Raw genomic sequence first — 26,725 nt, forward strand, 5'->3', positions numbered from 1 at the left:
AAACAGACAAAAGCCATCCAAATATTCAGCAGCAACATGATTGTATTGACTATATTTTGGATTTATTCTGTAAAAGTATTTTAAAGCCACCAGAACAATACTTTTCAGGGACTAAAAATATGAAAATAAAAATTCCTCCAATGAATTTATCTGTGTGGAAAAGAGTCAATGACTGCTTTCATAAATGACTCCAGGTATAAGACTGGGCAGGTCAGGATGGATGCTACTAAACCTCCCACACTTTGCAGTCTCTCCAGTCCTTCGTGTTCATCTCCTTGCCAGGTCTTCCATTGTGCCCACCCCAGAAAACACAGATGCCCACAGCTCTGTCCTTTCCCTGACTCACCTCTTACCACTGTTCCTATATCACTTCCAGTGCACAAACGAATTGCATTTAGCATCTTCCTTTGGTTGTTTGAAGTAGTTAAGATTTACCCTTCTTTCCCATGCTCCTGTAAGACTCTTACACTTAGAGGCTGCACCTTATTTTCTTTTCTCAAAAATGGTTGTAGAATGATAGGACACAGTAGATATGCAGTTATCTTCTCCTTGAATTAAATTATAAAATTACAAAGCAAGTGTCAACATTAAAAAATAGTAACAGCAATAACTTTCAGAGCAATGGTTAGAAGATACTAAAATATTTTCAAATCCTAACAACCTTATTATTAATGACTAATAACATCATATTTGCATTGGGTACAAATACTGGATATGACTCCTATAAACATTGATCATTGCCATCTAGCACATTTAAGGAAATCACCAAAAATGTCCTCATTTTTTATATCCTTATCTCATGGAATATAGGGGAGCACTTATGTAATCTATGGTAATTATTCATTTGTATATTCTGCTAATTACTAGGTAGCTACATACCAGCAATAAACAAGTAAAGGCAATATAGTTCCTGTCCTCAATTATAGATTATGAGGTGAAGACAGAATCATAACTGAAAATAAACAAGGATGTTTTACACTCTGACCACTCTGGAAAACAGGAGTTTGCTGATTCAGATCTTTGATAAATCTATAATTATGTATCCTTTTCAGATACATTAAACTACAGGAATGCATCTTCTCTTATGCTATTTGACTCCAGATCAGTTCCATTTCTGCAGTGATGCTGGGGAAAAAGAAAGCATTATTCTCAATGTTTTATTAAAGGCATCAACATTGCTGTTTTTCATTACACAAAGCACTTGGGGGGTATGTGAAGTATGAATGCCAACAAAGAAAAGCCAATTCTATTCTCTGTTCCATTGATCTGCAAGGAAAATAATTTCAAAGACATGCTGGTTGGGGAGGAAAATCGTACTTCCCAGGTTAGCTTTATAATAGTATTTCTAAATAGAGCCATCTACATAAGCACCATTCCCCAAGACGGATTGGCTCATATTTTCATGATAAAGTACAATTTCTCTGAGAGTGACAATATGGTCTTAGAAATCAACTCAGAGAACAAAATGGCCTTTTGAGGTTGTAACCTGGTTGTCAGACTTCCTTGTTTCCTCGAATGCTTTGAGACACACAAAAATCAAAAATCATATTTCATCTAGCACAGACTGCTATTATTACCTCTATTTCTATGGAAACTTCATTATGTAACTTGGAATGTTAGACGCATTGTTAAATAATTAGAAAACATCTTTGAAATTCAAAAAAATACACTAACAAAAGTGTTATGAACATTTGAATGTCATAAATATATGTAAATACGGAGCATACATATGCAATTCAATGATTTTTACAATTTTGAAAAAAAATTACCTTAAGATAAATTAATGGAAGATTGTTATAGCTTAATGAACAGCACCTATTAAGAATTCCGATAGCTTATTAGGAAATTTATTTTTAAGATCTATGTATGTGCTTAGGACACAATCATTGATAATTTTATTACTCTTGGTTTCTGTAAACCACAACCAAACAAGGAGCTATCTAAGGCAAAGTTTGGGGAGAGAAGTAGAGAAAACAAACAAATGGTTCCTTTTATTCTTACTCTGGCACTGATGGTGGGGCCATAAATTGACACAACTCTTTTGGGAAAAGATATGGCATTGTCTGGCAAAATTGAAGATGCATATAATTTACAACCTGAAATGTATTCTGATGAAATTTGTAGACAAAAGGACTCGGCCAAGATTATTTATAATATAGTGTTTGTAATAAAAAACAAACAACTAGAAATAATCCAAATGGAGCTCCGACTGTAGCCTGGATATTTCACAATTCTAGCATATTCAAAAAATAAAAATCTCACAGTAAAATTAATAACCTGGAGCATGGGCCAGCAAGCTTTTTCTGAGAGGACTAGGGAGTGAACATTTGGGGCTGAGAATATTATGTAGGTACTTGTATAACTATTATATTTATATAACTTTAAAAAATATAACCATTTAAATGTGAAGAGAAAAAATATCCTTAACTATCTGTCCATAAAATAAAATAAATACAGGTGTCTTGCTAGATACGCCTCATGGGCTTTAGTTTGCTAATCCCTGACCCAGAGTTTCTCACATTGACATAGATAAATCTTTAAAACATAATGTTGAATGGCATAAAAAAGAAGTAGTTGAAGAGGAATACATGACGTATAATTCCACTGATAGAAATTCTAAAAGCATACAAAACTAAGCAGTATGTTATTTAGAACTGTGTAGACATGTACTATAATGATAAAGAAAACAAAAGGACAATGAATCACAAACTTTACAATAGTCATGGCCTATTTGTTGGGAGGAAGATAAGCGGGATCTGTAAGGGTCCTGGGAGGTAGGATTAGTGACGTTTTCTTTCTTTAGCTAGAGAATGAGCATAGGGGCATTTATGTGTTTTATCATGACTTACATGTAAGGTAAATATCCTTTTGTGTATATGAATTAATAACAATTTAAAAATGCAGGTGAACTATTACTTTATGAATATCATGTTAATTTCAAGTAACGAAATACAAAGCAACTAGGTCACTAATCAGAGATCACTGTATCCAACAACTTATATATACAAGACTTTTTGCAATAAATCAAGGTGGGAAGCTAAAAAAAAAAACACAAACAACAATAACAAAAAAAAAAAAAATGTTTCACTACATATTGGAAACTTTGCCCTAAAATTTCCAGATGAGGAAGGCAAACAACTTCCCTAGGCCCACACCTGACGACTGAGTCACCAATGGGCCGGAGCTTCAAATTCCCCTTGATCTGCTCTTGTTTTTTTCTGTTCCAACGACAACTTTGAAGTTGTCTAAATATCAACTTCTGCCAACATTTCTACAGGTAAAAAAATAAAATAAAATAATATAAAGAGAAGACAGTACTCTCCTTTGGTCCACAGAACGGTATCTGTGATGATTTCAATCAGGGCTCATATTAACTTAACGAGGCCATTGTACCTTTATCATCCTTTTATCTCTGCTCTCTGACATTCGTTCATAAATAGTGACATGAACAATCAGGAGAGGCTTTGTGATTCAGAGGAAAGGGGGGAAAGACTGGGACAGTGTACTTGATCAATGTCACTACTGGTGTTAAGAGATGGTCATTACTGCCCGGCAGATTTATTGCCTAGGTCAAAGCAAATTACATTCTCCTCCTCTAGCCTGCCTGCTGAGGTTTTTAATCTTTCTCCTGTGTCTTGTCTTCTCTCTTGCTTGGGGTCAGGCTATGAGTACCACTAGCATTTTTTTTTTTTTTTTTTTTTGGCAGTGGTAGGGAGGTCAATTAACATGATGATTGACTGATTGACATATTAGAATCTGTCAGTCCGCGAGAGGTGAATACAACTATTGAATTAAATAATTAACATTCTCAAAACAAGCCAACTAATAAAAACTACCCTCCTTTATGCAATCTCCTCTCCAAAATTTGCGACCACTCCTTTACCAAGTATTCACCTACAATGATCATGTCTGCCTCTATTGACACCATTTCATTTATAATCATTCATACTGTTGCATATAAATAGGTAGCTATTACATTTTTAAATCAATTTGGTCTATGTTCACCTACTTCAGCACTGTTAATCTTCAATAGCAAGCTCCCAACAAACTGTGACTCTATCTGTGATTTTCTACCATAGGATTGATTCTATAAAAACCCCTTTTGCAAAGATAAGGGCATCTGAAGTGCGCTAGGACTTTCTGAGCCAGGGTACAGAAACTCAAGGGATTACATGCACGAGGTGTCCCGTAAGCAAGTGATATGGGCTGGGGGCTAAGAGGAGAACACAGACCCCATCAAAACGGGGCAGCTATTGTTTGACTCCAGTGCTGGAGTCAGACTTGCTACATCTGCTTACCGTTCAAGAGGAGGCAGAAATTTATATTTTTAGGCAATAGTTTTCATTTTTGAGAATATCAGGAAGATTCAACAAAGCATACGACATTCAGTTTCTCAGAGCAGCTACTTTTCAACTTCTGACACATTATTAAATGTTTTCTACAGTTTTCTTGAGCTACTGTTTAACTCTGGAATTTATTCCCTAACTCCTTCTACATTTGACATCCATACTCAAGGCCCTCCTCAAAGGACAATTCCTGGTCATTTCTTCTGCAATATATCTCAAGTACATCATAATTGCCTGTTCATAGATGTCTTACCGATGTTTCCTTGACAGTTCCTGGACTGTCCCCCCACCAGAAGCCTTGGTCATCAGGGCTGTGTATAGTTCATCTCCTTAGCTTTGTACTTGTGCACACTGGAATCCACTCATGGGTTCAATATGTAGCTATGAAGTTTCTGCTATAAGCCAGGCACTGTAATTGGTGCTGCTAATGCAGCAGGGAGCAAATGGAAGTTCATGTGCTTATGAAACTCACATTCAAGTAATGGAAAGAAAAAATGAAGAAAGGGCCGCATGAAAAGAGAACACAGAGCTCCTAACCTAGTCCATAATAACCAAAAATTGCCTTCAAAAATTTCTTATTTCTACACACATGGGCAATGTTCAGAAAGAGAGCTTGTACCCTACTATTTGATAGCACAACAGGGTGACTACAGTCAATAATAACTTAATTGTACATTTTAAAATAACTCAAAAAGTGTAATTGGATTGTTTGTGATACAAAGGATAAATGCTTGAGGGGGTGGATACCCCATTCTCCATGATTTCAAATTGCATGCCTGTATCAACATATGTACCCCAAAAATATGTGCACCATATACTCAGAAAAATTAAAAATTAAGACATTTTTAAAAAGAAAGAGAATTTGTCTGTAATTATAAAGGAACCACAAAGGAATCCATGACCTCAAATAAATAGAAACAAACTACCCAATACCAACACTGCTGTAAACAGAAAGGAAGACGCCTGCTCCTTCACTGCACTTCAGTCTTCTTAAGTATGGAGCAGTCCTCACAACTAGCTACTTCTTAGTAGCAAGAACTTGAACTTATATAACTTATTTACAGTTTCCAAAGCACATTTCCTTGCATGATTTATTCCAGCCCTCATAAAAATACAGTGAAGCGGTTATTGACACTACAGGGCTTTACAGTTGAGAAATTGAGGTTCAGAGAAGTTAAGTGGCTTACTCAGAGACACATGGCTTGTCTGGAGCTAAACCAATACCTGATTCATGACCCAGCATTTCATTGCATCATTGCATTACCTCAAATTGCCTTTGTGACCAAACCACACCACTTCCAACCGCAGGTACCTGTCTTCATGTGGGAGTCACTGTGGATGAAAGATGCAATTTTAATACGACAAACTTTTCTACCCATTATTAATGAACCCAACTTTGTTTTCTCCTCGTGCTTAATTCAAATTATTATTTTTTTCCCACAGGCTCAATTAACTGACCTACTTACCATTTCTTTCTCCCTCCCCAAAATTCGTGTTTAAAAATCTTGAAAGGAAGTACTGCAGATAACCTGGAAAGCTTTTTTTATTTTATTTATTTATTTATTTTTTAAGTGTTTTGGAGTCTCAGAACTGAATGTAGATCTAATAAATGCTAACAGATAGTTCTTGGGAATCAGTATTTTAAGAAATTTCAGAAAAGAATGCTAATGCAGCCACTTCATGGACCAGCCTTTGAGAAACTATGCTTGAATCATATACTCATACGCTTCAACATTTTTTAACAATGTCATGAGCCTCAAACTGAGAAACCTATTCTAATAAGGTTGTGAGCAAACCACTGTGAATTTCTTATTGAAAACACTCTCTTTTATAAGGATAAATTATGTACACACTACACACCACACACCACACACACACACACAAACACATTTTTTAGAGAGACAAAGGCTCTATAAAAATATGCTTATAAGGGTGGCTCATGCCTGTCATTCCAGCACTTCGGGAGACCGAGACGGGCAGATCACTTGAGGTTAGGAGTGCGAGACCAGTCTGGCCAACATGGCGAAACCCTGTCTCTACTAAAAATACAAAAATTATCCATGCATAGTGGCACATGCCTGTAATCCAGCTACTCGGGATTCTCCTGCCTCAGCAGGAGAATCACTTGAACCCAGGAATCTCAGTGAGCCAAGATAGCACCACCGTACTCCAGCCTGGGCAACAGAGCGAGACTCTGTCTCAAATAAATAAATACATAAATAAATAAGGAGGAGCCAATACACTTGTAACCAAAACCAGATTCAGGTGCTTGACAATGGAGAGCCAAAACTCAAGAGATGAGAGTTGGTGGGAGCAAAAGCAGGTTTATGTGGAAAGCCAGCAAACCACGATGGCGAACTAGCATCTCAAAGTACCATCTTAAGTCAGGACATATTTCAGGCTGTTTGTTGTTGTTGTTGTTGTTGTTGTTATTGTTTGAGACGGGGTCTCGCTCTGTCGCCCAGGCTGGAGTGCAGTGGTGCTATCTCGGCTCATGGTAACCTCCACCTCCTGGACTCAAGCAATCCTTCTGCCTTAGCTTCACCAGTAACTGGGACTACAGGCGCATACCACCACACCCAGCTAATTTTTGCATTTTTAGTAGTGACAGGATTTTGCCATGTTGGTCAGGTTGGTCTCAAACTCATTACCTCTTTTGCAAAGATGTAATGCAAGGTGGGCCACTCGCCTCGGCCACCCAAAGTGCTAGGATTATAGGCGTGAGCCACCGTGCCAGCCAGGCTCTTCTTATGTTAAGGAAACGGGGAGGGGAATGGGGTTGGGTTCCCAACACCATCAACAATCACAGACATCTGGGCACCAGTGAAGGTCCGGAGGAGTTGTGAATTTCTTTGTGCCTGGTCAGGTCCCAATGCTCCTAGAAAGCTTCAACAAAGCAGAGCTAGTCATTTCCATACTTTTCTTTTAATCCCAGGGTTCATTTCCAAAAACTACATGATCGCACATCAGTGCTCTAAAGTTATCCCAGCCTACATTCAGAAATGGGTAAAGGCCCCATAGACAAAAATGGAGCTACTTATGGTAGCTCTTTTGCTGTGACATACTTATTTCTAAAAAAATTAATACATGTAATGTAAGATAACTATACAAACAGTTCCTTTTTAAAGGGAAATCACAGGAAAGAACAGTCGCCAACGTAACATTCTTCTGTTTAGTACATAAGAATTGATGGCTCATGCCTGTAATCCCAGCACTTTGGGAGGCCAAGGTGGGCAGATCATGAGGTCAGGAGATCGAGACCATCTGGCTAACATGGTGAAACCCTGTCTCTACTAAAAATACAAAAAATTAGCCAGGGGCGGTGGCGGGAGTCCCACAGGTGGCGCCTGTAGTCCCAGCTACTCGGGAGGCTGAGGCAGGAGAATGGCATGAACCCGAGAGGCGGAGCTTGCAGTGAGCCGAGATGGCACCACTGCACTACAGTCTGGGTGACAGAGCGAGACTCCACCTCAAAAAAAAAAAAAAAAAAAAAAAAAAAAAAAAAAAAAAAAAAAAAAAAAAAAAAAAGAGCTTAGATAAATCTCATGGGACTACAGAAAAGAGGAATGAAAATGTCTCTTCTCCCTTTCTGCCTACCAGGAGAAACCCATGCATAAGAAAGGCCAGGTGAAGGGAAGGTTTTTCACTCCTTGCTAAGCTAAAAATGATATAATAGTTTCCATTAGAGAGAGGAGGAAAGTCCTAGGAGATTTTAACCCTAAGTGCAACAAAGCAGCCGGAGTGAGTTAGAGATGGGCAGCCTGGGGGAGTTAGAGATGGACATACTCTCCAGGCCCTCTAAGTCAGGTGAAATGTGTTCTGGATGTCAGTGCTCTTTGATTGCAAATGACAGAAACAAAACTCAAACTTATTTCAGCAAAAAAATGAAACTCAGTGTGTTATAGAACTGAGGAGTTTACTTCAAGCACAATTGCCTACAGTTCCTCAAAATAATACATTTGTTCTCCCATTCTCTTTCAGCTCTGCTTCTTTGGACCACTTAGTTCTATTCTCTCCTAGTATGATCCTTTCTCCATTCATCTGGGAAGATAGCCAAAATAACTCTAAGCACACACGGTTATACCTCACAACACAAGCACTAGAGACACTGGAACTCAAATTCCAACTTGACATATTCTAGATAAAGACAGACTGGCTTGGCCTTGGTTACTTGGTTACATCCAAATAAATAAGTTTCTATGACTGCCCTAGCCTGTGGCTCACTGACTAACTTCTGTGGCCATAATCAGGACAATATATATAGAGAAAAAAAGTCCCCATAAAGCAGGAATACAGAGCAGCCAAAAAATAAATGAGATGATGACAATAAGGTTCTTTTCTACATCAGGCTGGTTAAGAATATTTGAATCGTGGTAAAGACAGAGAGCAGTTGAAAGTTAATGCATACATGATGTAACTTGCATATGTGTTTACATCTTTTAAATTCATCGTATAAACAATATCAGTTGATGTGTACAAGTTGAAAACTTATGAAAAATAATGACTTTTTTTTAAAAAAAGAAGAGTTAGACAACCAATTCGGAATGAGTCGAATCCATTGTATTTTGATTGTTCAGACAAGGGTGCCCATGGCAGGTGGAAGCTACTGTAAGAATCAGTCCTACGGAGAGGAGGTCGTTCTCACTCATGCATAAATGCATTCACTCATTCATTGGATGCACACGACAAATGGCACTAACAATTGTGGCAGGACTTAATTGATTACTTTTAGGATATGAACCATTTACAAACCTTAGAGCTTTGACTATCACTAACAATATAAGAGTAGTTAGGGTGGTAGCAAAAAATAAGTCACACTTAACAGATCCACAGAGGACAGAACTTCCAAAGGCTGTGGGTGATGGTTCTTGTCATAATGGCATTTTCACTTCTACTCCAGGCAATTATTTATACCATAGGTTGGCTTCACTTTTATAACATCCTCTTACTGACTTACATCTGGATCAGGGTTCACCGTGTCCCCAATTTGTTTTCTGACTTTTCTTGGGAAAAATTGCATTATGGGATGAGCCATTTTTATCAGCCTCTATTTATCCCTATGCAGAACTGTTCATCCTAGGAAATGCCTGAGGGAGATGGAATAATTCTCTAAAGAATAAAACCTTACAGACTTTTTCTTTGACAATACCCATAGTACAGAGGTGTGGAGAAGTTATTGCCAGGCGGTGCCAAAAGATAAGGTCAGGAACAGGCATTTATTCATAAAAACAGTAGTGAGGTTGTACGGATTTGCTATTTTTTAAGGTCCCTTGGAAACGCATGACAATGCCTCTAACAAGCATTCTGTATAAGAATGTCAGCAAACACCACACAGGAAACCAGGGCTTTGGTCTCAGACTGCTCATGGGAGGAGTTTCTGAAACTAATGGCTTAAGTGCAAATCATCATTGCATGTGAGGTCGCTGGCACTGCTTAACAGAACTCAAGCCACAGGAGAAGCGAGTATCCTGCTCAAAGGACATTTTCCCTTCTGTTGTTATAAACACACACACAGGCATGTTTGAGAGCAGGGGATAATCTGTGGAGTTTTATAATGCTAAAAATGAGGAACTTTGCAACTGAAAGCGTTCTATGATAGGCATGGACAATTTAACACAAATTTCTTCTCATGCAAAAGGATAACTGTTGTACCTGTCTTACATTTTCTATGTGTGTGTGTGTGGGCTTACAGTAAACTTTTTGATAAATATTTTTGCAAAGATATGAAATTTGGGAATGTATCCATACTGAAACATGGTATCTGTATTTTGGGTCTTGTTTACATTTGGGGAATGAATTGAGCAATATATACAATATTGCATTTTTTGAGAAACTCAGATTTAAATCACTTATAAATATTGAGTTATAAAAATCATGGAACCTGGAGAAAATAACAAGAGAGGCTAAATGTTGATTGTTTGGCGAAGAGAGATTAAAAACTCCTCACTTATGAGTAACCCAAAAAAGGAAGCTTTGAAAAATGGTCCCGATATAAATCTATAACCCGATTTATATCTTGGTTATAGAGGCTAACCAAGTGCCAAATCAATATACATAATTTCAATACAATGCACATTTCAGAGTGACTTGAAGCAACGTTGTGATCCCAGGAACTTCAAAAACGTCACCTGCTAAAAGCAAGGCATCATGGCCTACTTTCTGACATTATTATGTAATTCATGTGCTGAACTTTCACCTCAAAAAATGGGAAGAAAAAAAAGCAAACAGATAATTTTCTGAACCGATAAATGCTAACAATCGAAAGCTCCCAGCAAGACTCTGTTGAAATCTCAGGCATTTTTAACAAAGATAAAATTATGATAAAATTTAAATGGCACTGGAAGCTGGAAATAAGGAAATATTAAGTTTCAAGGTCAAGAACTGGATTTGCTCCCTCACTCCCTTCAAAAAGACACCAGGGTTCATTGCACTATTGCCAAAAAGAAGGATCAACTGGAAAGCAGAACCCAACTAAACCCTTGTAATCTTTCCTCTAATGGGTATGCATTTTTCTCTTAAATGTATATTAATTTATAAAGCACCCTTTTTAAAAAGCAGGCATTACCATGGAGACAGTGGATGGGAACCTTTTTTCTCAGACATCAACACTTTGCTGTTCTGTCAATTTAGCATTATGTGTGTGTGTGCGCGTGTGTGATGCGTGTGCACGTGTGTGCGTGTATGTGTGCATGTGTGTGTGACGCATGTCTACGTGCGTGTGAGTGTGCATGTGTGTGCACGTGTGTGTGTGTCTGCGTGTGTGTGTGCACGTGCAAGTTTACTCTTTTTAACTGGAGAGAGAGAGCCCCACATTTTATTTCTGTTGAAATTTCATCCAGACTTTGAGAAGTCCATATGTATCCTACATTACCAGTCTCGTTTGTTTTATGAAATTAGCTAAGGAATTTGTCCAAACAAATTACAAACAATGACACCTCTGTTTGACATAATCAAGGGTGGGCAGATTCATTTTCTACAGAGCACAGGTAGGCAATATAGACTAGGTAATGTAAACATGGAAAGTATGGAGCCCTGCATTTCTGTGTCCTGTATACAGAAGTCAGTCCTTTCTGTGCAGTAATCTGCTGTCTTGCCATAATGTATCTCCCAGCATTGATAGAACAGATCCCTTAAGATAGGCAAAAAATATTCAGAACACATCTAACAGTATTTTCTCAGTTTTCCTTGCTGATAACAAATTTAAATATCTGCTAGCCAGAATTTGCAACTTCAGGTCGCTTTCCAACTTCCAGAAAATCATTTTCCTATTTCATTTAAAAAGTGAGGATAGAGTCATTCCTGGTCTATGTTAAGTAATTACTGTTCCACTGTTCACTGACAATTGGGTTGAAGACCTTACAAAAATAGAACTAAGCAAAGAAACAGAAACAACGCAATTTTTTTTTTTTTTTTTTTTTTTGAGACAGAGTCTCGCCCCGTTGCCCAGGCTGGAGTGCAATGGCGCAACCTCTGCCTCCCGGGTTCAAGCAATTCTCCTGCCTCAGCCTCCCAAGTAGCTGGGATTACAGGTGCGTGCCACCACGCCCGGATAACTTTTTGTATGTTTAGCAGAGACAGGGTTTCATCATGTTGGCCAGGCTGGACTTGAACTCCTGACCTTGTGATTCGTCCACCTCGGCCTCCCAAACTGCTGCGATTACAGGTGTGAGCCACTGCACCTGGCCACAAATCAACTTTTAAATGGAATTCTAGTAAACATTTTCATAAATTCACAGTATATGTTTTTGTTTCATACATTCATTTAACAAGAATTTATCAGAAGCTCAGATACTGTTGGGTAAATGTAGGGATCATGAAATTGTTTTTGTTTGTTTGTCAATATGGGATCTCATTCCATGTTGGCAAGCTGATAGAAATGATCCAGCTGAACTGAAAACAAAATTATGTCTTGGCTCAGCAGAAACTGAAAGACTGTATCTTATTATTAAATGTGAAACCTATCATTTTCTCACAGACAAATCTACCAGAACACTTCACCCTCTCAGATGCTATTTGGGTCCATTTCTAAGGTTTCTCATGGTGAAGGGCCTAAGGCCTAGATGTTGCAGTGCTTTTTCCTTCCTCTAGAATCCTCCTCCTAGGTCTCCCTATTATTCTCTACTTTGTTAAATCATTTTTGTCAAGATAATTGAAGTTAGTGGACTTTGATGTACCAGTTTCAGGTGAAAGGGACACATTTACTTTCTCACATATATCAGGAGGACCAATTTTCCCCAGCAGCAGTCTGCTAATAAAATATTTTCTCTCTTCCCTAAATGCACATAAATACTTCTTCACCAGTAAAAGGTTTAACCCTTCATCCTATTTAAAGCCTGGGGATTGGAGGTGGAGAGCAGAAGGGAGATGGAAAGTTGCTAGGAGCAATTTCAAGGAGATGGCTTACTTCAGAAATTAATTTAACATAAACTTGGTTTTTCCATTTTTTCCTGCCTTTAAAAAGAAAACAACTTTCTTTCTGTTTTCTTAGCATGCCTAACACATTTTTTACAAGAGGTGGCAGAAGAGAAAATTGAGGTTTTATTATTATTGTTATTATTTACTTTAAGTTCTGGGACACACGTGCAGAATGTGCAGGTTTGTTACATAGGTATACATGTGCCATGATGGTTTGCTGCACCTGTCAACCATCATCTAGGTGTTAAGGCCTGCATACATTAAGTATTTGTTTTAATGTTCTCTATCCCCTGACCCCCGACAGGCTCCAGTGTGTGTTGTTCTGCTCCCTGTGTCCATGTGTGCTTATAATTTAACTCCCACTTATGAATGAGAATATGCTGTGTTTGGTTTTCTATTCTTGTGTTCGTTTGCTGAGAATGATGGCTTCCAGCTTCATCCATGTCCTTGCAAAGGACACAATCTCATTCTTTTTTATGGCTGTATAGTATTCCATGGTGTATATGTGCCACATTTTCTTTACCCAGTCTATCACTGATGGGCATTTGGGTTGGTTCCCAGTCTTTGCTGTTGTAAATAGTGCTGCAATAAACATACGTGTGCATGTGTCTTTATAGAATTATTTATAATCCTTTGAGTATATACCCAGTAATGGGATTGCTGGGTCAAATGGTATTTCTGGTTTTAGATTCCTGAGGAATCGCCACACTGTCTTCCACAGTGGTTGAACTAATTTACACTCCCACCAACAGTGTAAAAGCATTCCCATTTCTCCACAGGCTCACCAGCACCTATTGTTTCCTGGCTTTTTTTTTTTTTTTTTTTTTTTTGAGACAGAGTCTCACTCTGTCACCAGGCTGGAGTGCAGTGGCACAATCTCGGCTCATTGCATCCTCCACCTCCCTGGTTCAAGCGGTTCTCCAGCCTCAGCTTCCTGAGTAGCTGGGACTACAGGTGTGCGCCACCATGCCCAGCTAATTTTTGTGTTTTTATTACAGATGGGGTTTCACCATGTTGGCCAGGATGGTCTCAACATCTTGACCTCATGATCTGCCCACCTCGGCCTCCCAAAGTGCTGGGGTTACAGGTGTGAGCCACTGTGCCTGGCCTCTGACTTTTTAATAATTGTCATTCTGATTTGCATGAGACGGTATTTCATTGTGGTTTTCATTTGCATTTCTCTAATGACCAGTGATGATGAGCTTTTTTTCCCTATGTTTGTTGGATGGAATGTCTTCTTTTGTGAAGTGTCTGTACATATCTTTTGCTCACTTTTTGATGGGGTTTTCTCTTGTGACTTTGTTTACATTCCTTGTAGATTCTGGATATTTGACCTTTGTCAGATGGAGAGACTGCAAAAATTTTCCCCCATTCTGTAGGATGCCTGTTCACTCTGATACTGTTTATTTTGCTGTGCAGCAGCCCTTTAGTTAACTCCCATTTGTCAATTTTGGCTTTTGTTGCAATTGCTTTTGGTGTTTTGGTCATGAAATCTTGGCCCATGCCAAGGTTTCTTCTAGAGTTTTATGGTTTTGGTTTCTACATTTAAGACTTTAGGCCGGGCGCGGTGGCTCAAGCCTGTAATCCCAGCACTTTGGGAGGCCGAGACGGGCGGATCACGAGGTCAGGAGATCGAGACCATCCTGGCTAACACGGTGAAACCCCGTCTCTACTAAAAAATACAAAAAAACTAGCCGGGCGACGTGGCGGCGCCTGTAGTCCCAGCTACCCGGGAGGCTGAGACAGGAGAATGGCGGGAACCCGGGAGGCGGAGCTTGCAGTGAGCTGAGATCCGGCCATAGCACTCCAGCCTGGGTGACAGAGCAAGACTCCGTCTCAAAAAAAAAAAAAAAAAAAAAAAAAAAAGACTTTAATCCATCTTGAGTTAATTTTTATATAAAGTGTAAGGAAGGGTTCCAGTTTCAGTTTTCTGTTATGGTTAACCAGTTTTCCCATACTATTTATTAAATAGGGAGTCCTTTTCCCCATTGCTTGTTTTTCTCAGGTTTGTCAAAGATCAGATAGTTGTAGATGTGTGGTGTTATTTCTAATGTCTCTATTCTGTTCCATTGGTCTGCATGTCTGTTTTGGTACCAGTACCAGCTGTTTTGATTACTGTAGCCTCGTAATATAGTTTGAAGTTAGGTAGCATGATGCCTCGATCTTTGTTCTTTTTGCTTGGAATTGCCTTGGCTATATGGGATCTTTTTGGGTTCCATATGAAATTTAAAGTAGTTTATTCTAATTCTCCATGGAAAGTCAACGGTAGTTTGATAGGAATAGCACTGAATCTATAAATTACTTTGGGCAGTATGGCCATATCCATAATATTGATTCTTCCTATCCATGAGCATAGATTACTTTTTCATTTGTTTGTATCCTATCTTATTTCTTTCAGCAGTGGTTTGTAGTTCTCCTTGAAAAAGTCCTTCACGTCCCTTGTAAGGACGTGTAAGGACGTTGTATTCCTAGTTATTTTATTATCTTTGTAGCAATTGTGAATGGCAGTTAATTCATGATTTGGCACTCTGCTTGTCTATTGTTGGTGTATAGGAACGCTTCTGTTTTTTCACATTGATTTTATGTCCTGAGACTTCACTGAAGTTGCTTATCAGCTTAAGGAGTTTTGGGGATGAGATGATGAAATTTTCTAAATATAGAATCATATCATCTTCAAACACAGACAATTTGACTTCTTCTCTTCCTATTTGAAGAAATTTTATTTCTTTCTCTTGCCTGATTGTTCTGGCCAGAACTTCCAATACTATGTTGAATAGGAGTGGGGAGAGAGGGCATCCTTGTCTTGTACCACTTTTCAAGGGAATGCTTCCAGCTTTTGTCCATTCAGTATGATATTGGCTATGGGTCTGTCATAAATAGCTCTTATAATTTTGAGATAGGATCCATCAATGCCTAGTTTATTGAGAGTTATTAACATGAAGGGATGCTGAATTTGATCGAAGGCCTTTTCTGCATCTATTGAGATAATCGTGTGGTTTTTGTCATTGGTTCTGTTTATGTGATGGATTACATTTATTGATTTGCATATATTGAACCAGCCTTGCATCCCAGGGATGAAGCTGACCTGATTGTGGTGGATAAGCTTTTTGATGTGCCACTGGATTCACTTTGCCAGTATTTTATTGAAGATTTTCACACTGATGTTCATGAGGGATGTTGACCTGAAGTTTTCTTTTTTTGTTGTGTCTCTGCCAGGTTTTGCTATCAGAATGATGCTGGCCTCATAAAATGAGTTAGGGAGGAGCTCCTCTTTTTCTATTGTTTGGAATAGTTTCAGAAGGAATGGTACCAGCTCCTCTTTGTACCTTTGGTAGAATTTGGTTGTGAATCCGTCTGGTCCTTGCCTTTTTTTGGTTTGTAGGCTATTAATTACTGCCTCAACTTCAGAACTTGTTATTGGTCTATTCAGGGATTTGACTTCTTCTTGTTTTAGTCTTGGGAGGGTGTATGAGTCTAGGAATTTATCCATTTATTCTAGATTTTCTAGTTTACTTGCATAGAGCTGTTTATAGTATTCTCTGATGCTAGTTTGTATTTCTGTGGCATCATTGGGGATATCCCCTTTATCATTTTTTACTGTCTATTCAACTCTTCTCTCTTTTCTTCTTTATTAGTCTAGCTAATAGTCTATCTATTTTATTAATTTTTTCAGAAAGACAGCTCCTGGATTCACTGATTTTTCAAAAGGGTTTTCATGTCTCTATCTCCTTCAGTTCTGCTCTGATCTTAAGTTATTTCTTGTCTTCTGCTAGCTTTTGAATTTCTTTGCTCTTGCTTCTCTAGTTCTTTTAATTGTGGCGTTAGGTTGTTGATTTCAGATCTTTCCAGCTTTCTGGGCATTCAGTGCTATAAATTTCCCTCTTAGCACTGTTTTAGCTGGGTCCCAGAGATTCTGGTATGTTATCTCTTTGTTCTCATTGCTCTCAAATAACTTCTTAATTTCTGCTTAATTTCATTATTTACCCAGGGGTCATTCAGGAGCAGGTTGTTCATTTTCCATGGAGTTGTGCAGTTTTGAGTGAGTTTCTTAATACTGAGTTCTAATTTCATTGCACTGTGGTCTGAGAGACAGTTTGTTATGATTTCCATTCTTTCACATTTGGTGAAGAGTGTTTTACTTCCAATTATGTGGTCAGTTTTAGAATAAGTGCCATGTGGCACCGAGAAGAATGTATATTCTGTTGATTTGGGGTAGAGAGTTCTGTAGATGTCCATTTGGTCCACTTGATCCAGAGCTGAGTTCAAGTCCTGAATATTCTTGTTAATTTTCTGTCTCATTGATTTGCCTAATATTGACAGCAGAGTGTTAAAGTCTCCTACTATTATTGTGTGGGGGTCTAAATCTCTTTGTAGGTCTCTAAGAACCTGTTTTATGAATCTGGGTGTTCCTGTATTAGGTGCATGTAAATTTATGATCGTTAGCTCTTCTTGCTGCATTGATCCCTTTACAATTATGTAATGCCCTTGTCTTTTTTTGATCTTTGTTGGTTTAAAGTCTGTTTTATCCGAGACTAGGATTGCAACCCCTGCTTTTTTTGCTTTCCATTTGCTTAGTAAATATTCGTCCATCCCTTTATTTTGACCCTATGTGTGTCTTTGCACGTGAGATATGTCTCCTGAATACAGCACACTGATGGGTCTTAACTCTGTATCCAATTTGCCAGTCTGTGTCTTTTAACTGGGGCATTTAGCCCATTTACATTTAAGGTTAACATTGTTATGTGTGAATTTGATCCTGTCATCATGATGCTAGCTGGTTATTTTGCACATCAGTTGATGTGGTTTCTTCATAGTGTCATTGGTCTTTTTTAGTGTATTTTTGCAGTGGCTGGTACCAGTTTTTTCTTTCCATATTTAGTGCTTCTTTCCTTCAGGAGCTCTTGCAAGGCAGTCCTGGAGGTAACAAAATCCCTCAGCATTTGCTTTTCTGGAAAGGACTTTATTTCTCCTTCACTTATGAAGCTTAGTTTGGCTGGATATGAAACTCTGGGTTGAAAATTATTTTATTTAAAAATGTTGAATTTTGGCCCCCACCCTCCTCTGGCTTATAGAGTTTCTGCAGAGAGATCCATTGTTAGTCTGATGGACCTCCCTTTGTAGGTGGCCTGACCTCTCTCTCTGGCTTCCCTTAACATTTTTTCTTTCATTTCAACATTGGAGGCTTTTACCTAGAGCACAGATTAATAGCTGCTGAACACAGAAGCAGATATTTCAGTTCCATGGCAACTTCTGACTCTAAACCGTGACTGTGATTTCTTCACAGTGTTGTTGTGAAGATATTAGCTCCTCCAACATTTGGGTAAAATATGTGGAATGAAACACACTGCACACTACAAATAACACATTAAAAAAAAGGACACTGGGTTGTCATCATTTCAAGTGTCTTTGTTGTTTTTTTGAATGGGTACTATGGACTAGCAGAGAGAGAAAGACACATGACCCTGCACATATGCAGATATGATGAGACATCCCAGATATTTCAGACCTGAAAAGCGTGTAAGAGACTATTCATTATCACTCATTTTAGAAATATGGAGATTGAGGTCTAGAGAACCAAGAGTCACATGGATAGCTAATAATAATAATTTGAATAAAATCCAAAGTTTCAGAATTCCCAATTCACCAAAGCTGTGCCTAAATTAAATATGTAAAGAAGGAGCAATGGTAATAGTAATAGAAAGAGAAACAGCACAAGAACAAAGAAGCATTCTCGATGTAGCAGTCCCAGGCACTATGCTAAGCCCCAAGTGCCTTGTCTCTTCCAACGTTCACAAGATACTAAGATTTATCCCAATATGACAGTCAGAAACCAAGCCTGGGTGGGTTAAATTAATTGCTAGCATGCCATACAATTTTCTATGACTCCAGAGATGAGGTTTCACAAGTTACATAGGAGATCTTGGCTTGAGTCTGTTCTTGAGATTCATAAATATGACAAAGAGTGATGGTAGTTAAAATACCTTTGACCCATGCGATGCAGAATGAATCAATTATGTTTAAATGCTGTCACTTAATATTATATGGCAATAGATGACAAGTTTAGCAAAATGTAATATTTAAAAATTTTGTCTAACTTCTCATCTTTCCTCCTAGATGAAATCAAATAATTCATTAGACTCATTAGACTCATTTTTATATTGAAGAAGTGAAAATATAAGCTTTCTTTTGCAATATAGATATATCTTCTCACAAGACAGCATGCGCCTTTCTCCCAACTATGGTGGAATGTTCACCCAATCTATTAGATGGCCAGTGTTCTTTGGGTGCCTCCAGTAGGAATTTCCTCATCCCATTGAATTCTCAATCACAATATGGTCAGTACACTTCCTACACTGTGCTCTTCTTTTAATGCCATTTTAGGTAGACTCCTTGGGTATGGCAGACTTGCATTAGAGATTTGGAGTAGCACCGAACAGATGACATCTTACAAGGATGTGTTTGTCCACATTCTCCTTATGCCATAGGAAATCTTTCTCCAGTTACCTAAAGTCATGCTACTCTTTTCATCTTTCTCCAAGGAATTTTCTAAATTCTTAGCTTTCTATTTTCAGAATTTTGAGCCTCCAGATTTTGTCTCCCCTGTGCATAAAGGATAAGATTCAAAATCCCATCTACTTTAGTATTGTGTTTACATTTGCAAGTGGCAGAACACCCAGTGAAAAATAACCTCAGCAAAAAAAAAAAAAAAAGAAAAAAAAAAAAAAGAAAAAAAGAAAAGAAAAGACAAAGGAATAATTGTACCATATAACCAAAAAGTTCTGGAATAGTGCTGGTTTCCAACAGAACTTGAGTACAGAGGGTCAAGGGGTGACTGAGATCATGTTTCCTTTTTCCATGACTTCATTCTGGTTTCTCTGTATTGCTTCCATTTTTAGGCTCCATGTGATGGACAGTAGCCTCAATCTCCATAGTCTATGTTCATGTAGGAAGTAAACTGGCCATGTTGTGATTGAGAATTCAGTGGTGAAAGGAAATTCATGCTGGAGGCACCCAAAGAACACTGGACATCTAATAGATTGGGTGAACTTTCCATCACACTTAGGAGAAGAGCTCATGTGGTCTTGTGGGAAAACATAACTATATTGCAAAAGAAAGTTTATATTTTCACTTCCTCAATATAAAAATGAGTCTAATCAATTATTTGATTTCATTTAGGAAGCAAAATAACATGTTAGGCAAATTGTTAAATGTTAAAGAAGTTTTGCTAATCTTGTCATCTCTTGCCATATATATTAAGTGATAACATTTTAAAATATATTGATTCATTCTGAATTAGGTGAGGTCAAAGGTATTTGGACTACTATCAATCTTTGACATATTTATGAATCTCAAGAACAGTCTCAAGCCAGGATCTCCTACGTAACTTGTGAAGCCTCACCTCTGGAGTCATAGAAAACTGTGTGGAGTGCTGGCAATGAATTTAACCCACCTAAGCTCAGTTTTCTGACTGTAATATTGGGAAAATCTTAGTACCCTGTGAACGTTGGAAGAGACAAGGCACATTGGGTTTAGCATGGTGCTACATGCTACATGGACTGCTACATCGAGAATGGCTCTTTGTTATTGTGCTGTCACTCTTTCTATCACTATCATCATTGCTTTCTCCTTACGATGAAATGGGAAAGAAACAGGGTCTTTTCCAATGATCCTATAAGACTCCTGAAGTTTGTTCCTATTGGACTCACCATGGCCAGTGCAAACAAGCATGTTAGTCATGGCTTAAGCCCGGGTAACTGCCTCAGCCCTAGGCAGGTACCAGCAAGATCACAGAAATAAAAAGTTAAGGGGTACCCCAGATAAAGTCTGGGGATATTGTCAGAAAAAGTGAGGTGTGGTACTGCTGAGGCAATAACAATAGAACACCACATGATTTGTCTAAATTTTCTTCATGTTAGACTAGCCTGAGTATAGGACTTATGTTCATAACCAACATAGCCCTTGTATTTTTCACCCAACAAAAAAGAAATTATCTCTATAATAAGAGGACTTATGCATTAGCCTTTAAGCTCAACCAGCTCAAACTTCAACTTGCACTTAAAAAAATAATTCATCTCTTCCTGTTATGTTGAGAAACTTTCTAAAGTAATATAGAGAGATGGATTTCTATGATTCTTTAATGTTCAGTACATGGACAAGCTGAGTGGAAGCAGGCCAAGCATTGCCTGATAGAGAGTCTGTTTTAATGCCTTGATAAAAGTGATTTGCAATTTAACCACAGCTTCTTTGCAGAGATAGCAGAGGTTGGAATGAGCTGTTGCCATTATTTGAGGGTGCCCATAAATTAATATTTAAACCCATTTGAAAATTAAGTTCTTGTTTTATGTTATGCTTAAACATTGTGATATTTATCAGCAAAATGTATGACTGGTTTTATTGGAGGTTGAATTTTGAAGGTTTTATGAGTTATAAATAGTGATTATATATTTGTAGCTTATATATTGACAGGGTTTCCTGTTATTTTTCCTTTATAACTATGGTAAGAATTTTTAGGGTAAAATACTTAAGAGGTGCATTGAGTAATTAAATGATATAATGAATATGAAGCACATTGCATGGTTCTTGAATCAATATTCTTTAGGTGAATTCTTGCTATTGTTAAAATGATGATGATGATGATGATGATGATGATGATTGTGTAGGCTGGAGATAGAGGTATTATACAGAATTACTAAAGATTAGGTAATAGTGAACATTTATCAAGAAGTCCAAGTGGATTAATGAGAGGAATATGGCTCTATCACCCTTTTGCTGGAATATAAATCAAAACTCAAGTGTAAGTATGTACATACATATACCGTACACACATATGCACATGCAAGTACCTTGTGTTCAAAGTGCCAATAGAAAGCTGCATTAGTCCGTTCTCACACTGCTATAAAGAACTACCTGACACTGGGTAATTTCAGAAGAAAAGAGGTTTAACTGACTCACAGTTCTGCAGGCTTAACAGGAAATATGACTGGGAGGACTTAGCAAACTTATGATCATGGCAGAAGGTAAAAGGCAAACAAGCACTGTCTTCACATGGTGGCAGGAGAGAGCGAGCCAGGGGGCAAGTACCACACACTTTTAAACTATCAGCTCTCATGAGAACGCACTCACTATCATGAGTATAGTTAGGGGAAATCTGCCCCCGTGATCCAATCACCTCCCATCAGGTCCCTTCTCCAACATTGGGAATTACAATTCAGCATGAGATTTGGGTGGGGACACTGAGTCAAACCGTATCAAAAGCCTAACACCCAAAATATAAAATAGTGATGTCTAAACTCATCCTCTTGTGGCACAGCACAGCACTAAACAGTAAGTATGAGACTGTCACTTCCTCACAGTGGTTTTCTTAACAAAAATGAGAAGCCACAGGCAATAGAGATGATAAAAGGTACAATGATATTTTACCAAAATTCTAACATATTAGAACATTTATTGATTACTATGGTTCATCTGGCACCAGTATTTTTTTCAAGGGTGAATTAATGGCATTCAGAGTGACCTGGATAAGATTGGAGACTATCCTTCTAAGTGAAGTAACTCAGGAATGAAAAACCAAACACTGTATGTTCTCACGCATGGGTGGGAGCCAAGCTATGAGGATACAAAGTCCTAAGAAAGACACGATGGACTTTGGGGACTCTGGGGAAAGAATGGGAAGGGGGCCGCAGATAAAAGACCACAAACTGGGTGCAGTGTATAGTGCTCGGGTGATGGGTGAACCAAAATCTCACAAATCACTACAAAAGAACTTACTCACCTAACCAAATACTGCTTGTTCTCCAATAACCTATAGCAATAAAAAAAATTAATAAAATATATTTAAAAATAAAAATAAAATCAAATCAAACTTCTGTTGCAAGCTCTGCACTTGTCTACAGCTGATCTGGGTGCAGCAGTTTGGGCTCCCATCAAGTAGAAAGTTTGCCCAACATTAACTTTTCAGTAAGAACTGTGTGTAAGCTGAGCCAATTGAGTTTATCTGTGGAGCTGGCTTGAGTTTGTGCTGTTAATCATCAGCCTTCTTCAAATAGGGAACAAACAAGATGAGCCTTTTCCCCACAAATTGATGTGAATGATCTGCCACCGCAGACTTCATTTTCAACACTGCCTTATCCCCTTCCTAAAATGTTTTTATCTGTTTGTAAACTGCTGATTTATTTGGGGCATTGTCCTCGTGAACTTTTGTAAAGCATCAATTATTTCATCATTCCGCCACACGAATTTCACCACAAATTTGATGCTTGTTTTTGTTTCCATTTTAGCTGAATTCATGTTGCTCGAAAAGGGGCTTTTTTTTTTCTTTTTCAATCTTATGTCTGTAGGGGTGCTTTTCAAACTGATGTCTTCTTCTTCTTAGTGTCTCACACTAAATCTTGTTCACACGTGTTATAACAAGTTAGTACAAGGTAATTTTGGTGAAAAAAAAGGAAAAAAGAAAATCCACGCATAGTTTTTTCATAGTACTCATCTTCCACAAACTTTTCGAAGGCCTCTTGTACTACTCAGAGAACTCAAATGCATTTTTGGCATTATTAAATTTCTTGCTGCTAAATGTAAAACATAGCTCCGCCTCCCGGGTTCACGCCATTCTCCTGCCTCAGCCTCCTGAGTAGCTGGGACTACAGGCGCCCGCCACCTCACCGGCTAGTTTTTTGTACTTTTTAGTAGAGACGGGGTTTCACTGTGTTAGCCAGGATGGTCTCGATCTCCTGACCTTGTGATCCGCCCGCCTCGGCCTCCCAAAGTGCTGGGATTACAGGCTTGAGCCACCGCGCCCGGCCAAAAGATAAGTCTTATTTTCCTTCCTGTATTAACGTCTTATTTTCTTTCTTATCTATACTACGAACTTGTCACTGTCAATGACATTCTTCTCTTGTCTTAGAAGAAGTTTTCTTGGTACAACAAACCTATTTTTTCCCTGTATACTCTGATTGACCTTTCTCAGTGTTCTTTGCAGAAATTTCTTCTACTCTACTTAAATTGTTGTAGGCCTCTTCTATCCTCACTCCACATACTCTAACAACCTCAGCTGCATCCACCTTCACTATCACCTATGATAACGTGCTGGCTCCTCAAGGCTTTATCTTCCAACCAGATCACTCCCCTGAGGATCAGCACCTCCATCTGCCTGCAAGCCATCTCTTTTTTGAAGTCCCAGAAGGCTGTGAAAACACAATGTATCAAAAAATCAATGACTTTTTTTTTTACCCATTCCATATCCCTTTCACCAGTTCCTCCCTTCTGGTGTCCTTTGTAATGGTTAATACCGTAGCTTAACTCAGTTGCTCCAGTAAAAGACACGATCATCCTTTATTCCAGTTTTCTCAAAAGTTTCTGATCATCAGCTTTGCTAAACACAAAATCCCCTGAAATTCTGACTTAGGAAACCTGAAGGTGGGCTGAGAATCTATGTATTAAAGACTCATTTTGAGTTATCTTTATGTTTGGAAAGGTTTGAGAAATGCTATACTCCTTCCTGTCTCTCTCTGATTAAATTAATAACAAAATCCTATATATTTAGATTTCTGAATAGCTCTTGAATCCATTCACTTTTCCATTCCCATGATATAAACTTCAGCAAGGCCACCGTCCTCTGTTGCCTATATCATTGTGTTTCCTACTTAACTTATGTCTTTTGCAGTGTGTCCCTGCCTGCCACTCCCAGCTCCTGTCGCTTCTCATCACCCATCTCTTTCATGTTCCTCTGCCAGACTCTTTCCACTCACCAGTCAGGTATGAACCTAGATATTAATTATTCTGAAAAGCCTACATTGACCTCCTAGTTCTGGAATAAGTGCTTTCTAAGTATTTCCTTAAGACAATTGTTTGTATTGGAACACAGATGAGACTCTTTTGTGTTTTGTGTATTGTTGACTTTTGTCATCAGATTTGAAGCTCTGTGAAGGCAAAAGACCACTGCATTCCTGATACCTTGCAGAGTACCTGGCACATGGGAGAGGCTTGCCCCACATATTAACTGAATTAATCAATGATATTATAAACTTGGGTTATTCATATGCAAAACTACGATTGAAGGTATCAGTTCACTGGCTGATTAATGAACACAGACTAGATTTGCAAATGTAAAGGACAGATCAATAAAAAATAAAAGATCCTGAATTGGATGCACAGAAACAAGTGTCCTAGGACTGGCATATTTGAGTACTCTTTCAAGATTATAGAACATTGGCTCCAAAATAGTATAAAACCCATTTCACTTGTGTATAAAGACCCTTTGGTAACCTCTGGGAAGGCATCAAGCACAGATTTACATTATTGTTTTACTTAAGATAATTGCTATTAAAATAAAATTAATCAAACATGCTATGCAAATGCCCCTTAAACATATTTAGATTTTGAAAATTGCCATTAAACAGATGAGAATATAATGGAAGTGCACTTTTAGCATAATTGCCATTAGCACAGCTAACTGTTTGTATTCATTTAAACTCCAAGTGTATAACTATTCCCTTGCAATATAGTCATTCCAGTTCTGACCAGACAAGGCATCAGTAAAAGAGAATTTTCAAAATAGAGAACTGAAAAAATGCTATTAGTTTGTGACTAATGAAAACTAAATTAGAAAAGACTTCTCCATAGAGGGAATATTTCCAAACCCATTTCGTGAAGCCAACATGACCCTGATACTACAGCCAGACAAAATCACAAGAAAACTACAGACCAATATCTCATAAACATGCATGCAAAAATCCTGAATGAAATGCTGGCAAATCAAATTCAACAACTTATTTAAAATATCACACAGCGTGAGCAAGTGGGATTTAACTCTGGAATGCAAGACTAATTTAACATACACAAATCAATCAATGTGATATACCACATTAGCAGAATAAAAGATACAAATCACACAATCACCTCAATAAATATACAAATTTGACAATGTTCAGCATCCATTCATGATAAAATCTGTCAACAAAATGCATACAGAAGATAGTTGTATCAACCTAATAAAGAATATTTATGAAAAACCACAGTAAACATACTCTACACTCTCTGGTACAAGGTAAGGATGATACTCTTGTCACTTCTATTCAGTGTAGTACTGGAAGTACTAGCAAAAGCAATCAGACAAGAACAAGAAATCAAAGGCATCGAAATTGGGAAGGAAACAGTAAAATTATCTCTTTGCAGATGACATAATCCCATATATAGAACACCCTAAGATTTCACATACACACACACACACACACACACACACACACACACACACACACAGAAATATTAGAACTAATAGACAAATTCAATAAAGTTGCAGGATAAAAAATCAACATACAAAATTTAGCAGTTTTTTTTACACTAAAAAAACTATTCCAAAAGAAAATAATTCCATTTATAATAGCATCAGAAAATAAAATACTTAGGAAGAAATTTAACTATATATAAAAGATCTACATACTAAAAACTATCAAATACTGATGAATGAAATTAAAGAGAAAAATAATTGGGAAGAAATTCTATGTTCATGGATTGGAAGAATTACCATTGTAAAAATACTCATATTATCCAAAGATATTTATAGATTCAACAAAATCCCTATCAAAATTCCAAAGGCTTTTTTTCACAGAAATAGACATAAAAGCTAAAATTTGTACAAAACCAGAAATAAATCCTGAATAGCCAAAGCAATTTGAGGAAGAGGAGCAATTTGGAGGTTTTGCACATCCTAATTTCAAATTATATTACATATCTATAATTATCTAAACATTATGGTACTGGAATGAAAACAGATATATAGATCAATGGAACAGAGTCAAGAGCTCAGAAATAAACCCTGGCATACATAGTCAACTAGTTTTTGACAAGGGCATCCAAAATATGTGACGGGGAAAGGATAGGCTCTTCAATCAGAAAACTGGATGTTCACATGCAAAAGAATAAAACTGGACCATTGTATTATACCATATACAAAAGTAAGCTGGAACTGGATT

The sequence above is a fragment of the Rhinopithecus roxellana genome, chromosome 13 (assembly GCF_007565055.1).
Source record: "Rhinopithecus roxellana isolate Shanxi Qingling chromosome 13, ASM756505v1, whole genome shotgun sequence".
NCBI classification, from domain to species: domain Eukaryota; kingdom Metazoa; phylum Chordata; class Mammalia; order Primates; family Cercopithecidae; genus Rhinopithecus; species Rhinopithecus roxellana.